The sequence below is a fragment of the Cupressus sempervirens genome, chromosome 10, assembly GCF_028749045.1.
Source record: "Cupressus sempervirens isolate cs-2001-9-10 chromosome 10, ASM2874904v1, whole genome shotgun sequence".
Classification (NCBI taxonomy): domain Eukaryota; kingdom Viridiplantae; phylum Streptophyta; class Pinopsida; order Cupressales; family Cupressaceae; genus Cupressus; species Cupressus sempervirens.
The window spans coordinates 954,400,194-954,417,348 of record NC_143127.1 but is presented as its reverse complement, the minus strand read 5'-3'; the positions used below and the strand labels follow the sequence as shown (position 1 = coordinate 954,417,348).

The 17,155-nt window shown below is 41.3% G+C and overlaps 1 pseudogene across 1 annotated transcript in view; it reads left to right on the top strand.

Annotated features, from left to right (window-relative positions):
- LOC149537138 (uncharacterized) overlaps positions 1–16,370 on the top strand; it is a 50,815-nt pseudogene extending 34,445 nt beyond the window's left edge. The window contains exons 8-11 of the transcript XR_016358007.1: positions 14,698–15,301; positions 15,487–15,590; positions 15,699–15,729; positions 15,829–16,370. The product of XR_016358007.1 is annotated as an uncharacterized LOC149537138 (transcript). The remainder of the gene's footprint in view (positions 1–14,697; positions 15,302–15,486; positions 15,591–15,698; positions 15,730–15,828) is intronic.
- Positions 16,371–17,155: the final 785 nt, after the last annotated feature.

Here is a 17,155-nt window from a genome sequence, read left to right as displayed (position 1 = left end):
TTGGCCTATCACATCAACTAAATGATATTCACCAATACCTCAATGTGGTAACGGCCTATCAAAATATCAAGGCAAGAAATTCACCAAGTACCTAAAATATATCTATACAAACAATTTGTAGATATTCAAATTAATGACATCTAACACCTAGTTGTTGATTTATAAGATAAAGCCTTTTCATGATTTATTTCAACATTTACACAAAATGTATATCACGATACAAGTTATTGTAAGGTTGTCACCTTTCAATAACTTCTCCAAATACAAGTGATAATCATTCATAAGTCGTCACTTCCTCATGATGTACACAGGAGATAGGCTCATACACCTACATCAAAAGTTCACATGAAGTCAACATGAATACTTTTGACCTTCTTGTCAATGTTACTAATAAAGTGCCAAAGCTCCCTCTTAGCTTGATATCAACTTTTTTGACCTCTTAGTAAGGTTCTCTTTGATGAATTGTTAGAGTCCCTCAGAATCTATTATCATCCTTCTAACCTCTTGGTAGCAAGTCATGTCATGCTTCCCTAGTTCAATAGGAATCCTGATAGCATAAGGCCTTCCAGCCTACATATATGAGAATTTATTCCATGAATCATAGTGCTTTAGTTGTTATAGTTTTTGACTAGTGGAGAATCCATCTCAACAAAATCTACTCCTTCTGAACCAAGATCATCAAAAGTTTGATTGAAGCATTTTTATTTTTATTTACTGCTCCCTCTCTTTGTCCAAGGTTGCCTCTAATGAGTTGTCAGTCTCTCTTTGAATCTCAATCTCCCTCTTTTTTTCTGCAAGAACATTCTCGAAGGAAAAGAGACAAATAGCTCGTATAGAAATATAAGTAATAGAGAGACTATAATGAACAGATAATTGTATACTCAAGGAAAATAAATACTTATCTCATATAGTCAAAGGATAATGTCCTCTAGATGACTTCTTTTCCTCTACTCATATATCTTCAACTACTGACTTTATTTCAACAAACCCTCCCCCCCATTTTTTAATAATAAATATGAATATCTTCACAAAAATCCTCATATATTTTATATTTCCATATCTTCACATGTTATTTTATATCTGATATCTTTTAATATATATTCTCCTCGTCACTTTTACTTTTCATATGATGGTTGTAACTTCTCAAATGCCAAAGTCATCCTCTTTATAAATAAATTATATCTCCTCTCAAATATAATCACACCTTTCTAATTAACAGTAACATTCAGTTAAGTAATGTTGTCCCCTTTACCTATTATGCAATCCAGGGGTAGTTAATCTGATGAAAATTTACATTGTTGAATGCAAGGGAAGGATGAATGAATAAAATATCATAATGTACAACCAATTCTCTGTCATCCCTGTGTGCATAGGAACTCTGACTAATTTGACAAGTACTTGTTAACATATATAACCTGCAACCGAATAAATGAAGACATGCAATTTTCAGTCCAAACTATACATCGCACATGATAGTTGAGAGGCCATTGTTGAACTCACTGTCGTTTCCAATTAGTATCAATTCACAATATATGTGCACGTGATTATTATCATTCAAATGTTCCCAGTGTTTGATAATCTCCTTTGACTATGGATAATGATTGTCCCTTCTTTCAGCATCAATGAGAGCTTCGTTTTCCTACCCTAGATTTCAAATCTATCGCCTGAATGTGGTGTTTGTCCAATTATACTTTCATTGGGTGTCTCTCCAAATGTGTAGGTAGAAGAAGATGTGAGTGCTGCTGTGCACAAGTTAACCATTTTGCCACCAATTTCGCATTTCAATCCATTATTATTATCACTAAATCTTGTTTCGATATATCTCCTTTCCAGACTTTCTGGACCTATGTACCTGGTAAGCCCCTACCCTAGAGAATGGCATTGGCCCTCGAGGTAGGGGCCAAAAAAAAAGCAAGGAAGGATGAATTAGGGGAGGCAATTCGCCTACCTCTTTTTCAAACTTGCCTGCTTAGCTATTGATTCTATTTACTTACCCATTCTAGGGCCAACCTAATAAGTTCTTGGGAGAACAAAAATCAGTGGGGTTCGACAGGAGCAACGAAAGTCCATAGACCACCTAATTGACACCAGCGAGTAAAATCTCCAACGAAATTGCAGCCTTTGTCGTGTTCGGTGATTGACTTCTGTTTGGTGATTTAAATAATTTATTTCCTTCAATTTCTTTGTTGTTTTTCATCTTTTGCGAGCAAGATTCACTCAACATTGGCTCCCCATCCATTGTTCAGCCTGTAGGTGAAAAGGAAATAAACATATAACTTAACAAAGTAAAGTATTATTCATTCATCAAATGCTTTTGTACAAAGTAATAATATTCAATACCAACATGATGCCAATTACACAAGCGTATGCCATATTTATAACATTCAACATGATGCCAATGAAGTGACATAGCCGTGCCCGTACCCATAACCATCTAATACCCATTTTGCCGAACAACATCATCCCCCCCAAAAAAGAAAATTCGTCTCCTGATGACTTACCCATTTACAAAATAGGAGATAATGTAGAAAATACATCAAAATAGAGACTAAGGGGGAGGTTGCGTCCCTAGAGTGTCTAGCAACCGTCGCAGCTCGTAGACCTGATCTATTTGAATGCACAAATCCTTTTGTGTCCTCATGTTGACCTCCATTGCCTCCTTCAGTAGAAGTGCTGCCTCCATAGCCTATGTTTAAGCCTCTTGTAGCCCTTTTTCAGCCCTTTCTCTTGTAAGAGCGCTACTAGCTCTGCTGCCCATGCTGCCTGGTGGCTAGCCAATTGGGTAGCTAGCTCCTCCCAAGTCTTTGCCTCGACTGCGCTGGACCTCCCAATTGCAACCTTCTCTGCTTCTCTATCTGCCTCTGCACACTGATGAGCATAGTGGACGTCTTTATACGCTGCTATTATCTCATGTGTAAGCTTCTCCATAGCAGTGTTGCATGGTCGCAACTTTGGTTCTATAGCCCAATCAGCAAACATTTGTGGCATCTCTATAGCTGGCCACCTTCTTGCCTCAAAGCAAGAGCGAAAACACTCAAGGCAACGCTTCTGGATATAGGTTCGGATTAACTGCAACTCCCTTCTATAGGTCAAAGCATGCTGTCCAATAATTCAACCTTTCTCATATCCTCCATGGCCCTAATGTATGCCATGGTTCTCTCCTCATCCGACCCATAATTCAGCTCGTCCTTAGTATTGACATCCTGCTTCGTATCCATCTGTCTCCCTCTCTGCCCCTTTTGTGACAGCCACGTCCACCTCATGTGTAGCCCCCTAATCTCTGGGCGCATCCTCAGACTATGGTACTCTCGATTCCTGTGGCTCTAGAATGGCAGATACTCTTGTCAATACTTCTCCCTGCCTCAGGGACTGGATGGAGGGGTCGACATCTGCAGGGGTGGGTCAGAACTGTTGTCTTAATAAGGCACTGACTCGATCCATCACTTCAACACCCCTGTCCTCTAGCTGTGCTGGTTGGGCCACACTTACGGGTTTGGTCAATAGGGATGAAGCTATAGTGACAACCTATGTGCCAATTAGGTCTAGTCAAAGTTGAGGCTCGTGCTTTGGTGCTTGGTGCATCTCTATGAGCCCTGCTGTTGGAACTTCGGTTACTAGATCTGGGGCAACTGAATCCACTGGGACATCTACGACTAGAGTTCCTTCAGGGATGGCTCCTTGACAACCTCCATCTGAGTCGATGCATCTGTTCTCTCTGCCATGGCCGTGGGTGGAGTCATAACAACGGGTGCATGCCTCTGGCCGAATGGAGGAATAAGCGGTATAGGGTGGTGGTTATCAAGTGTGCAGAAGGCGGCAATTGAGGAGTGAAAAGTGTCTTAGGTGGGGACCTTGCATCTACTTAATCGTTCCTAACCTCCGTCGAATTAGTATCTCCCTCTGAATCGGTCCCACCACTCTCCGTGGTATCCTCCTGTCCGCTATCAGTGTCACCATAGGCATCTAAGCCCTTCATTACCTTCTTCTGGCCGACCATTGTGCCACTCGTGTCCAAATGCCTCCAGTAGAATACAGGGGGTTCTCCTACCCCCAATCTTCCTTTCGGTGGGACTTCAAACTTGACAACATGGTGCAGCATATAGAATGTGCGATGCTGTAGTGTCATGAATTCCTCCATTCTATTAGTGAGGACGGTTGCCCAATCATATACCATACCATTCATGAAGGTAATCTATGGTAGGGCGATATTTGAAGCCCTACTTGCCTCGGTTAACCTTCTCTTTATCACGTCCATGATACACTGCCAATGGCCTTTCCGAATGAAGTCCCGTCGCAGCCCTTGACTCTTAGTACCCTTTATGATGGACTCGAACTCTTTTGGCGTGAGGTCACGTCCCACCAACTTCACCCACTGCTCCTTTCGTTCTTGCGAAAGTTTGTTGTTCGTAGTTACCACTTTGTGGTCTCCTTGGCCAGGAATGCCAAGAACCCTAGTGAAGTAGCGAGCTTTGAACGAGACTGTGAGATGATGCTTCTTGTATGCAAATGAACTTGTTCTCCTGTGTCTCTTGTATGTATAAATCATAGCTCTTAATATCGACTAAGATAGTAGTATGGAAAACATTGGAAGTTGAATCGTCCAATGTACTTGCGCATAGATCAGTATTTGTTTGATGAGGTTTGTGTCAACCGTTTTTTGCCACCATTTGCGGCACTCATTGCCTTTCAGCCCTTCAAATTGTACTATGAGATGAGAAATGTCGGCCTTCTGTGTAGATGGTTGCACTTTAGGACACACCTACTTCTTGCTACTTGATGCTCCTGGCCCTGCAACCCGGACTCCTGAGGCCAATACTCTCGCATTCTTGTTCATCTTGGCACTATTCTCCTTCAATTGATCCTTCCACTCTCATTTTCCTTGTGGACTGCATGCTCCAATTGATTAATGGTCTCTTGTTTTGTCTTTATTGCAACAAAAATGGTTAGGGGTCTTTTACTTCTCCGTGGCACATCTTGCTTCAATCCCTTTAGTACATCTATCTTCACACCCCTTGCGGTACTTGTTTTCTCTTCCATCTGTGGTATGTTTCCGCAGATGGCAATTGCTTTTCTTTTTTATTTCTTTCTTCTTTCCCGCAGCTAGTCTTTGCTGGTGGAGTTCTTTTCCTCTGCTCTCCACGAGATGTGCTTGTTTTTCCTTTCTTCCCCGTGAGATGCTCCCCTTCTTTTCTCTTCTCCATGGAATGCTCCCTCTTTGCCTTTTCTACGCCGGACACGATATATTAGTGGGGCGCAATGTGTTTGCGGAACACTCGTGTCCGCTAGACACTTGTGTCCACAGGGTACTTTTCGGATTTTAAAAATATTATATTATTAATTCAACTTAGTCTAATGTTTATCGTACAAGGTAAGAAACTTAACATATGTAGTATAACACGATTCAACGCAGAACAGATACTTTATTCATATATGCACTCAATGATTACAATTCGAATACAATGACTACAATGGTCACGATGATTCCAAAGTCCATCTCGGACGTGTACATATACCTTTCCAAAGGGGTGACTCAAGCGTCATGTGCCCGTTCGGATACTATTCTACCCGTCGGCTACACTATACATTTTACCGACAACATTCAACAAGTATTACCCCTTACCTCACCTTCTTCCCATTCATGATAGATCTTCAGCTTCGATCGATTAATGGCATTAGGAATTTCTCGCTTGTCCAGGGTCCATAATTTTATAGAACCATTATCATCAACTTCTCTGATTTTATATGGTCCAAGCCATTTGACCTTGAATTTCCCCAATTTTATCTCATTGCAGCCATTGTATTGAAGCACTAGTTGGTTGGAACCTCATCCTTATCAAATATTTATCGTGCCATGCCTTGTGACGAGTTTGGGCCACCTTCGTTGCCCATTGTGCTGTTAATCTTTGTTCATGCAATTTGTTTAGTCGATATAGGCGCTCTCGTAGACATTTCATATCTCCGAGTCTATTTTCAATTGCAATTTAGAGGCTTGGGACCATGGCCTCTTGTCCAAATATTAATTGGAATGGCATCTGTCTAGTTGTGACTTTGAACATTGTGCGGTAGGCCCATAGCGCCAAAGGCAACTCTTCCTCCCAGTTTGCCTGTTCTACTTCGCATGATTTATATATGATAGCCATGAGGATTTTATTTGTCTCTTCTGCTTGGCCATTGGCTCTTGGATAATATGGACTTAACAATGAATGAAAAATCTTGAATTCAGTTGTCAGTAATGTAATCACATGATTTACAAAATGACCTCCTTTGTCGCTTGTCAACTGGACGGGTATGCCATACCGTGTGATGATCTGCTCATATAAAAACTTCGCAGTGCTTATTGCAGAGTTGTTTGGTAGTGCTCGTGTCTCTACCCACTTTGTTAAATATTCAGTGGCCACTACCACATATCGGCAAAGTCGGGCGCTACTCACCTTCAACGGACCCACGAAGTCCAGTCCCCAACTTTAAAACAATTCCTGAGCGTGGGAAGGGTTTAATGGCACAAAGTCCTGCTTAAGTGGATTGTCGGCTCTTTGGCATGTATCATAGCTTAACACCCATTCCTGTGCGTCATTGTAAAGTGTGGGCCAGCATTATCCGGCAAGCAGGACCTTCCGTGTAGTTGTGTTGGGTCCCATGTGGCCGCTTGTCGGACCTTCATGTGTCTCCCTCAAAACACTGCACTTCCTCTTCCATTACGCATCGCCTTAGTACTTGGTCTTGGCCCATCTTATATAGGAGGCTATTTATTAGTTGAAAGGTCCGACTCCTTAACAATAGCTTCCGCCGTTCACCTGGCAGCATCTCCCTCGAAAATTGGGACGTGGATAGATATTCCCCAATAGACTTATACCATTCTGGAAGGATGGTGATCCTGAACAAGTGTATATTTAGAAATGATCATTGACCCCTTTCGACGGCTCTCCTGACTTGATTCGGGAGAGCTGGTTGGCAATGACATGACTTTTCTCGGTCGCACAATAATGGTGAAGGTGTACTCCTATAGGAGTAACAACCATCTACTAATCCTTCCTTGGATGATCAGTTTGTTCACTAGGTACATCAGTGCCTGGTGATCCACGTAAAAGGTGAATGGTGTAGCCAAGAGGTAATGTCAAAACTTTTGTACATCATACACCATCCTGAGGGCCTTCCATTCAGTGGTGCTGTAATTTTTCTCGACTTTTGAAAGTAGCTGACTTGCGAAATATACTGGGTGATCAAGGCCATGGTCGCCAGTTTGTGCCAACGTTGCACCTATGGCGAAGTTAGAAGCGTCCACATGGATATGGAATTCCTTGTCCCAGTTTGGATATGCCAAGATAGGCGCCCCCAATAATCTATTCTTCAACTCTTTGAAGGAAGTCTCCTGCTCGAAGCGCCAGACTTATGGTTCTCCCTTTCGTGTCAACTTGTCGAGGGGAAGAGCAATTTGGGCATAGTTCTTTATGAACCACCTATAGTATCCAATGTGCTCAAGAAAAGATTTCACTCCAGTTACCTCTGTTGGGGCTTCCATTTCCACAATCACCCGCACTTTGTCCGAGTCGGTCTTCAATCCTATCTTGCACATAATGTGCCCAAGTAATTTGCCTTGAGGATCCATGAACTGACACTTTTTGGGGTTTAGTGCCAACCATGCTTGTCGACACCTTTCCATACATGCCTAGAGTGTCGCCAAGTGGTTGTCTTGTCCACTGAAGATGGACCAATCATCCAAAAATGCTCAAAAGTTGCCTATTGACATTTTGTCAAAGATGTGTGAAATAAATTTTTGAAATTTGAAAGTTGCCTATTGACAAATGTAGTTTTCAATTTATCTTCTTCAGCAATGGAGATCTGGTTATAACCATAGAGTCCATCTATTAAGGAGTACATCTTGTGTCCTGCCACTTAACTTCGAGAATTGTGTCCGTGAACGGGATGGGGAAGGGATCTTTTATCGTGATAGCATTCAGGCACCAGAAGTCCACACATATCCGGATTTGGTTCTTGTCCTTAATAGATCACGATTAATGACACCCACTCACTTTGTTTGGACTTTGAATATTATGTCGGCTTCCAACATTTGTTGTATTTCCCCACTTACACGTGCCGCATAGTTCTTATTCATTCTGTACGGTCACTTTCGCACAGGTATGGCTTCGAGCACCAAAGGTATGCGATGAACGCACATCTTTGGTTGGACCCCTTTTAAATCCTTATAAGTCTAGGCAAATACATCTTTATACTCCATGAAGATTTTAAATTCTGCAGCCTTCAGTACGGGTTTCCAATTGTCTACGACAAGTATGTTACTCGGGTTTTCCATATTGCCAAGATTGGTGGCCTCCACTGACGGCTCTTCGTATTTAATGGCTTTCCCTTCAAAGCAATGGGTGAGACTCTCGTTGATCTTTGGGTTGCCTTCTTTGTATTCCACAAACACTGGTGGGAATACCTCCTCACCTTTAGGTTCCTTGATGCCAAGCATGCAAGAATGGAAGAAGTCATAGTCTTCCATTTGCCAATGGAAAAGTCCATTCATTGAACTAGTCTCATCTCCTGTACATTCCTCCAATTCCAAAATGCCTTCGTCGTTCGATTCCATGCACACTCTTGCCTCATCCATCCTATGTTCCCTGTCTGACTCAGACTCTGATGACGACACCATTTCTTCACTTACTTTCTGTGTTTGGAGGTCAATGGCGAACTTCCGCCCTCCGCTTTCCATAGAATGTTCTTTTTCCAATTGTAATTCACCTTGGCTGCCCCCAGCCATCCTCTTCCAAGAATGGCGTCGTATCCCTTTTTCTTCAAGGGAATCACAATGAGATCGAGCACAAATGATTGTGTCTCGATGGTTGTGTTGAGCCACCAGGGTCCCCAGTAGCTTTATTCCCTGTTGGTCGGTGTCGAGCAGGTTGAATGTGGTTGGCAACAGGGTAGGCTTGCTGAGTTTCTTCCATGTCAACTCGGGAAGGACGTTCACCCCAGACCCACCATCCACAATGGTGTCCAGCAGGATGGTTCTGAGGATTCGCATCTTGACCACCACTAGGTGATGGCCTTTATTCACTGTCAGCAACATGGGGTCTATGGCTGACCCTCCTGGTAAAGTTGGCTATTCATTCGTCTCTGGTACCGTTGGTGGGTTTGTACAAGTGTTTAAAAATGCCGTCCTTAATTGTGGCATTGTTTGTAAGAGGTCTTGAAGTTTGATGAGCACCTCCATTTGCAACATTTGGTTCAATAAGTTGTTCTCCACCTCCGTTCATCTAGAAGTAGTTCCATTGATATCTTTTCTACCCTTCATTGCCCTTTTTATTCCTTCTTGTGCCTCCCACAGTCTTTGCTTCTCCGTGCGAGGATCTGGATATGTTGCTTGCTTGGCCTGGTTGCGGGTGAGGACGAGAACCTTCTCCTCAATGTTAAGGAGGTTCACTTGTTTTGGGTAGTTGGTGTCGTCGTGGTCTCCTAGACCACACCATTGACACAATTTCTGATGAGTGTCACCCTTTGGGCAATCTCTGGCAAAGTGGCCCCATTGGCTACTTGCACGACATTGGACTATGGCCCTTCTGTTGGAGTCATACTGCATTTGATTCTTGTTGTCATTTCCACCCCGTCCCCCTCGGCGGTTGTTTCTGTAGCTGTTGGATGTGGCAATGTTGTTGTTCCCTTGTGTCTCATTATTAGTGCCAGAGGTGGATGGTTGTTCCTGCGTGAAGAATATTTGTGTTGGCTTCGTGTCCTCATGTTATAGGGGCACTCCTTCATAGAATGACCCAAAACCTGACAAATATCGCACATTGCCTTCTTAGGACATGCTCCCCTTGTGTGTCATTTCTCTTTATAATTGGTACACCATATTTCTCCCTCCTTTGTACGGCTAGTGGTTCCCTTCACGAACTTGAACTCCATCATCTGCTCCATGTCCTTTGAGGGCCTGTACCTTCTTGTTGGGTTCTTCGTCACTGTTGGCACTGCTTTCCTCTTTAGAGGACTCATCGCTCTCAGAGGAGGATGAGGATTTACTCTTCTTTTTCTTTTTCTTTGTCGTCTTGCCCTCACCTTCCAAGTTCATGGCATGATTGTAGGCGTATGTGTACGATGTGGACGGGACTATCTTCATCTTCCTTCTCAGTTCCTCGCGGAGTCCTTCTACCAACCACTGTTTCTTTAATTCCTCTGTGGGTTGAGTACCCATCCTGCTAAGAAGATCCTTGAGCCTTCGATTGTAGGCTTGTATGGTTTCCTTTTCCCCTTGTTTGCAATTGTAGATCTCGGCGACGACCTCATTGTCATCCCCCAACAGTTGAAATTTTGCGTGAAATTCTTTTTTGAGATTGTCCCACGTGTTGATCTTCACCTTGTCCATATCAGGAAACCAATCCACTACCACTCCCTGTAGAGTGGTTGGAAACTGTTGCAACCACTCTTTTGTGTCTATGACCGAGGTGGCAGTCCATATGGTTTCACATGTATGACAATGCCGTATGGGTTCTTCCTTCCTGTCGCTTGTGAACTTCGGGAGTTTTTGTTTTGGAGACATTTTGTTTTTCGTCCTTTGATGAGTAGTTGTGTGCGTACCACTCGATTGTGTCTTGGAACTGTTAGGAATTGGTCTTGGCAAGATACTCTGACCACCGTGCAGTGTCCCTCTGATACTTCCTTGTGCCTCGGTGTCCTTTGTTGGCCTTGCCTCCTTTCTTACTTCACGAGTTCCCTCTCGTAATGGTGTATTGGATGATTGTAGAAACTGTTCCCTTGTCTCCTCGAGCACAATTAATTTGTGTTGTGTTTCCTCGAGCAACTCCTTGTTGCTCCGTACCTGTCGTTTAGGTGAACTGTGGCAACCTTAGGTAGTTCCTGCACCACTTGCGCGGTTGCCTTCTACCACACTTGGTGATTCTTCCGACTGCCCTATAGTCTGTTCTTTGGCAAGTTGTTTTAGTCGCTGCCTTCGTTCGGCTTCGAAACATAACTCTTTTATTTATTCAATTTGTATACATCATGTGGTCGACTCGTGACAGTTACAGATTTTTGAGTGCTCTTGGTACCATGGCTCAAAAGCTCATGGTTCAGTTTTGCGACGCTGTGCGTCTCTCCCCTCATAGAAATTTTGGAGGTTTGTTGACGACGTTCCTCTTGTTCCACTTCTTCCTTGCGTTTCTTCTGCGACAAGTATGCTTGTGCAATCAAATAGGGGAGTTGGTCTAGGAACCTAATCGTTATTGGGCTTGCATGCATGGCATCCCACACAGTATCCTATGTAACCTCGTTTTCCATGGCTTCTCTTCGTATGAAGGTTTCGAGGCTTACGTGGTACAGGATGTGGAAGTTCTGGGTTGCCTCGTGCTCGCCTTCTAGGAGTTTTGTCTCGTCCTCATCATTAGTTTCCTAGTTATCTGGTACAGGTATTCCCATTTATCCTCGGCTTTCCATTCGCTGCCACTTTGGATTTGAACTGGCAACAACGCCAAATGTTCAGCCCATAGGTGAATAGGAAATAAACATATAACTTAACAAAGTATTATTCATTCATCAAATGCTTCCGTACAAAGTAATAATATTCAGTACCAACATGATGCCAATTACATAAGCGTATGCCATATTTATAACATCTGACATAGTGCCAATGAAGAGACACAGCTGCGCCCGTACCCATAACCGTCTAACTACCCAGTTCACTGGACAACATCCACAAACCAACAATCCTGCATGGACTGATTGTAATAAAGATTGGAGATTCAATATACAAATACAATAGAGTTGGTGATGCCCAAGAGATTCAACAATTTATCGCATTTTAGATATTAAAGCAACAACTTTTCAGTTTTCTGCTTCTTACAGTGAGCTCCTCTGCAGCTACCCATGCCGAGCTCCAAAATGACTTGTGGTCAAATCTCAAACTGGCCCACGTTATAGTTCTTTATCACCCTTAATTTATTTGGGCTTTACCGATTTTGGTGTGGGATTACTTCATCAATATCTTGAAGCCCATGTTGCTATATTGAAGTCTTTGAGGGATGACACACGTCCTTAGGGTAAGTCATGCAACCCATGAAATGACATTTATCATCCAGTCACCATCTGTGTTTAAAAACAGCGCATTATGGCATTTACTCCCACCCATTTCTTGGTCGTTGCCTCATATCATAGGCTCCTTAGTGTTGAAAACATGAGATCTCTCAAGAGACAATCTCCCATCTTTGGCGTGATTGGCCACTGTAGAAAAAGAATTTCAAGCAAGTGTGGAAATCTCAGCGTTAAAACAGTGCTCAACTTCTCCTTATACTGACCCCCATATACCCTGTGAATCAACAACAAACTGGCCTCCTCTGGTTGACGCATATGGGCTAAACATGGTTCTTGCCCTTAAAGCGGGCACATTAAATAGTTTTAAGATGGGACCCTGGTACATTTTTATTTCTGCCATGGCTCCATTTCAAACATTTGACACCTTCTAACCACAATTTTCAATTCTTGAAGAATATATTATTTTGTGGAGAGGCTTTCATTGTTCAAATATTCTCTTCAATTCCAATGCATTGTTTTTAACCACCTACGCATGTTGGCAGCGTGCCTTTCCTCTACAATTCAAAGGTGATTATGCAGCATTGGACATTTTCTATCTTTCTAAGTGCTTTTCCATTCCATCTTTTCTATTCTCTCTTACATTTACAGCAGCCTGGCTCTGATACCATGTTGATTTTCTGGGATCGCTGCAAATGTGCTAAGCACTGCCATGTATTTGGTATGTGTTTTTCAAATGCAACATCCTGTCATTTTTATATTGAGTATAGGTCATGAATAGACATGTCCCATGAAGGGACATGTCTATTTCGATAATCATATATATATATGTAATCTTATATAACAATAAACTTTTATCTCAATAGAATGAACATAAATATATATAAATTATATCTCTTATATAATTATATATATACGGTTATCTAACAGAAGCTATTAAACATCAACAACAAACTCTTAAAGAAGATTCACAAATCAACCTTCTAACTCCTTGCACGACCATACTCTTGCTCAACCACCTATTTGCTCCAGCCCAAGAGAAAATAACCTATTTGTGCCCCACAAATGAGAGTTAGAAGCAAATACAAGCCTTTAGAATCCACTTTTTAGGATTGTGGATGTCAAATAAATTAAATTTGTAACAAAAGACAGCTTGGTCAATGACTTTGACCATCCGAGGGATAAGCTCGCTGCTGGTTCAATCAGGGTTTGTACATTTTCCACCTGGTCCGCCAGGGTCCGAACGGGTCACGGACTGGTTTGAACCAGCCCCTTGTGGACTGGATCCTGTCTTGACCGGACCAGAAACACGGACCAGTTTGTACAGTGGCTGGTCTGGGGGCCCAAACATGTGGACCAAACATCCTAGATCAAGACTTTCAAAAGGTTCAACATAATTTTATTCATTAAAGAGACAACAGTCTGTCTTCAATCATTGTCGTGGATGGACAAAATCCTCTTAATGATATATGAAATCACTCTAAGCCCTATTAATGATTAATCAATACATGTTGAGTAAAGTGCCATATCTGTGCTCCGTAAAAATCCACATTGCAAGACTAGTTTCCCAATAATAACTCCACATTAGGTAGTTACAAGGATTAACTACATGCCAGCTTGGGCAAAGTTCATGACAAAAGTCCTAGAGCATTTAAAGCTCAGATTAAAAGTTCCATGGATAATTAAATGGCATGCTAGAAATCTTAAGAAACAGTTTACGGAGTTTTCCTACTATGGCTACCCTGTAAAAATTTAATTCCAGGGCAACCTGTCCTCCCAAAAAAAGGCACATGTCCTTCGTAGGGTGACACTTCTGAGACTTTGGGATGTGGGGGAAATGTCCTCACAGAACCACCACCTCTGCCACCTCTACGGGGGATGCCCTTAGGTTGCTCGCTATATGAAACATGACATTACATGCTAAATGCAACCTTTAACATCTGAAAATTAGTTTGCCATTCAGTGGGCACTTGCAAACATGTTGTACTGCAGATTTTACGTTGAAAATTTCATTTCGCTTGAATTTGTATATCAGCTCCACCCCCTCGAGCATTGTTTGGCTGTCGTACCCCTGCCCTCTTCTTGCTGACCCCAAAATTTGACCCTTGGTCCCCCCGTCTGTGAAATCCCTCCCCCTGTCCCCCTCATCAGGAAACTCATGTATATATATTAAAAACTATAAGTAATCAATTAAAGTCGATGTAATATATAAGTCCACTCCCCTTAGTTTAGTGAACCGATTTTCTAATTTCTCAAATTATCCCAGGAGCCTTAAAAACTCAATACATCATTCAAGTATCAACACTTTCCCTAATGAAAGATCTCAAAGGCAATAGGAGGCAATTTCAAACACAAACCCTCTGAGTAGCTTCATGCTGCACACCAATGAAATATACAGCAGGACTACATGAGATCTTCAATAACAAATGGAGTCGAAACAATTAATCTGACAAATCAATAGTCTAACCATATTTCTTTCAGTTATGATAGCATGATTAATGAAGCGCATTTCAGTATTGTTCTGCACATAATTTGAATTTGGAAGAGCAAGAAGTGTATCTCAGCTGTTAACTCAGTTATATGGATGAAATATCTCTTGCTTGTGTATTCATGCATTTAATGATTTTACAGTATGCTTTTGGAGACAATTTTTAATTTCAAGGGGATGATGCAAAACAGGAAGTTGATGCTGGTGACAATGAGGCTTGTAAAGAAAGTAAGCTCAATGAGGGTGGATATGGCAAGGGGCTCGAGAGGTTAAGCACCAAAAAAGGGAGTTTGAAAGACAAACATGATGAGGATCATGGATTGAAGAGAAAAAAATCGAACAGGTTTGCTAAAAAGGGATCCAAGGCAAAGGCAGATGAGAATGTGAAGAGAGAAAATGATAAACGAGGCAAACAACTAAATAGAACAGATCCAAGTATTTCCCTGAAATCTGCTGATAAGAAATCCAAGAGAAAACAGAATGATGCGAGTTTGATAAAACATAAAGATGAAACACAGAATAAGGCCACGCCTAGGAAAGCTTTGAAGAGGAATTCAAAAGGCACCACTAAGAAAGACATAGGTGTGAGTAGTCAGGTGCGGGGAAAGTTGGAAGATGCTGAAATGACTGCTAAGAGGAAGCGTGGTGGGAAACTCTCTGAGTCTAAGTTGGAAAACTCCGGTGGTAATTTTCTTGATGCGAAGGACACTTCCAGGAATGATCAGCATATGTCTGACAAACATGAGGTTACCTATGGAAGGAAGGAAAACAAGACTCAGACAGATAGAATGGCAGGTAGATAAATTTTTTTCTTCCTAAGGAAGGTGGTAATATCCTCACATATTATGAGCCATTTGAAGCATCCGTGTTGAGTTTGATATGATAAAGTTATACTGCTGAGTTCATGTTTTTTCATAACTGTGATACATTTTCCCAGCTTTGAGACCAATCTCTCTCTCTCTCTCTCATGTTTCCTGCAGAAGGAAAATCTAAGTTTGGGATGAACACAATTGTTCCTCATCCCACTGAAGAAGAACTCTGTTTTATAATCAGGCAACTTCTCAATGAAGTGGATATTAACACCGTAAGTTTTGAAGAAAGCAAACTTTTGAATCTATTAAAACTATGGCCTGGGTATGCAGACCATTTTTATGCCCATTGAAGAATATTGATCGAATTGTTTTATGTGCAGGCAACACTCTCTGACATAGTCAAGCGATTGGGTAAATTTCAATTAAGTCATGTTTTTTATTTTTATGGATGCCATTTGCCTTGGGAAATTTAAAGGATTTTGAACTTTGGAATATCATTTTGATTTGCAGGAAGGCACTTTGACAAGGATTTTACTGAGGAGAAAACATATATTCGAAGTCTTGTCCAGAAAGAGTTGGAGGAATCTTGCAGGAGATGGTGTTGAAGATAACTACCAGATGAAATCTAGGAGACATGTATTGGTCCATGGACATCTGGTTAAAGTATATTTGCCCTAAATAAAGGCTAACAGTCTCATTTATGTCTCTTTTTGGCTGTCTGACCCTACTTGGTAATTTGCAATGCACATATTGGAAATAGCCTGTGTACATGCTAATTAGTTTTGTATTTTGTTCGATTTATAACCAAAGTTTTGTATTAAGTTCACAATCCGACAATGGCAATGCTGATTCAGCATTGCTGTTTTGATCATAATGTAACTATTGTAAATTCAGATATGGTAGTCTTCTGAGTCTTTTCGTAGGACATTTCTTGAGATTTGTCCTACTAAATGTTAACATTTTTATGTAATTGTGCATTACGCTCAATGATTGACCATGATCATATATTATAAAACTTTGCTGGACCTGTACAAGGTACAGAACATTCTACAGTTGCACGTTTGTCAAAATTGAGTCATCTTTGCTGACTACGGTGTTTTCGACTGTTGCATTTATCTGGTGTAATAATTTACTGGGTTTTTAATGACTTTACATTTTACTGTAGTTCATATGCGTCGAGCTACTGTGTATGTTATTAGTTTTGTTAAAGAATACACAGCATGGGCTATCAAGAGCCATTGAATGGCGTGATGGCAAAGCATAGGGAATAGAATTGTTTGTTATGATATACACTGATTTTAGATTTCAAATCTATAAGAAAAATATTTAGTTAACCTTAGACCATGCATCAAAATGTGAGCTCTTGTTGGAACAAAAATTATTCAAGTTTCAGGTTCCTCTTCTGGAATTTCTAGAACGTTTTTTCAGGTTTACCATTATGTCTTAAGATTACAAAATTCTGGGTTGTTATTCAACTTAATTGTACGGCCATGTAAATAGGTCTTCACTTTTTGGATCAATGATCAATTTACTGTGCAGATGGGTATCTGTTCGGTTTTACTGTGCAGATGAATGTCTGTTCATATTCTCAGTTTTTACAGATTATAGCATGGAAAACAACTGTCTTAAATAGCTATGGAACACTTGAGAAATGTTCACCATGATTGTAGTGCTTGCAATGTTTTTATGCTGAACATCAAGTTTTAAAATAAGGGAGGAACTCTGGTATTGCAGGCTTCGGAGTTTTAAGACAATTTGTATTTAATGGAATAAATTGTGTCATCTTGTTAAATAAGAGTAATGTTTCATTTGAACTACAACCGAGGAAATAAGTATT